Genomic DNA, 1,381 nt, shown 5'->3' on the forward strand with positions numbered 1-1,381 from the left:
GCATTCTACACTGACTAAAGAGGAACATCACAAACACATCAAATTCATTCTGTTCATTACTGTAAAAGAAGAAACACACACTAAGATTAAATAAGACAGTCCTGTGAAAAAATAAAACATCCAACTCAGACTTTTCCAAGCAGTTTGAGGGAACACTGACAAACTGCTTTTCACCTCATCACCTTAGATTGAGACACTTTTTTATCTTGTCACTTGTCACATCAAACGCAAAACTTTGTTTGACTGACCTCTAAGGGTTTTCTACCTCTTCACTTTTATATGAGACATATCTTTATTTTGTATTTATTTTATTAACCAAGAATCACAAAACTAAAATAGCTTTCAGTCAACCCTATAAATGAGAGCTACACAGATAGTGTATTATGTCAGGTAATGCTGATATTTGCATTGAAAATTAGAAACACGTAAAGAAAATTCCTAGTTAAATAAAATAAGCAAAGTAACTAGTTGGAACAGCCAATGCTGTTTGTTGTTTTGTTTATTATTTTCAAGAGAAGCCATCAGCTGGCTGACAGTAACATGTTGTGACAGTGAGATATGCAGCAGTTTCATTTAGTAGGTGTTGGATTCACTCCTCCCAATCCGCAAGAGGGCTCTATAGTTGCTTTGCACTGGTTTAGGCAGTTGACGTGAACCGGAAGTAAAATTGGTGGCGGACCAGTTATAAAGCGTCGGGGTCGACGCCTCGTTCAGCGTTGCTCCACCTCGTTTGGCGCTGCTCCACCAAAGGTTGGGGTTGACGCCTCGCTTGGCGATGCTCCACCGAGGGTCAGGGTCGACGCCTTGCTCTGCGCTGCTCCACCGGGGGTCGAGGTCGGCGCTTCGCTCAGCTCAGCCACGTTGAGAGGTTCACGCTGCGCCCAGTCTGCCCAGCTCTCGCCTGTTTGGTCCACGTCAGCTTGGCTCTCGTCTGTTTGGTCCACGTCAGCCTGGCTCTCGCCTGCTTGCCTGTTCTGCCAAGGACGGCGCCCGGGCCGCCCTCCAGAACTCTTGCTCCGCCGAGGACGGCGCCCGGGCCGCCCGCCAGAACTCTGGCTTTGCCATGGATGGCGTCCGGGCCGCCCTCCCGAACACTGGCTCTGCCATGGACGGCATCCGAGCCGCCCTCCTGAACTCTGGCTCTGTCATGGACGGCGTCTGGGCCGCCCTCCCGAACTTTAGCCTTGTTATTTGGGTTTATTTTTGTGGGTTTTTTGTGTTTGTGCATTTTCCCCAGTTTTCTGGTAGTTTTTTTGTTTTGTATATTTGCTCGTTTTTCTTTTGTTTTATTTTTTAGTCTAGCCCTCCGTCCTGTGTTTTGTTTTTACCCCACACCACCCTCCCGTGCTAGGTGGCTTTTTTGGGTTTTTTTTTTGGGGGG

The sequence above is a fragment of the Kryptolebias marmoratus genome, linkage group LG7 (assembly GCF_001649575.2).
Source record: "Kryptolebias marmoratus isolate JLee-2015 linkage group LG7, ASM164957v2, whole genome shotgun sequence".
In the NCBI taxonomy this organism is placed as follows: domain Eukaryota; kingdom Metazoa; phylum Chordata; class Actinopteri; order Cyprinodontiformes; family Rivulidae; genus Kryptolebias; species Kryptolebias marmoratus.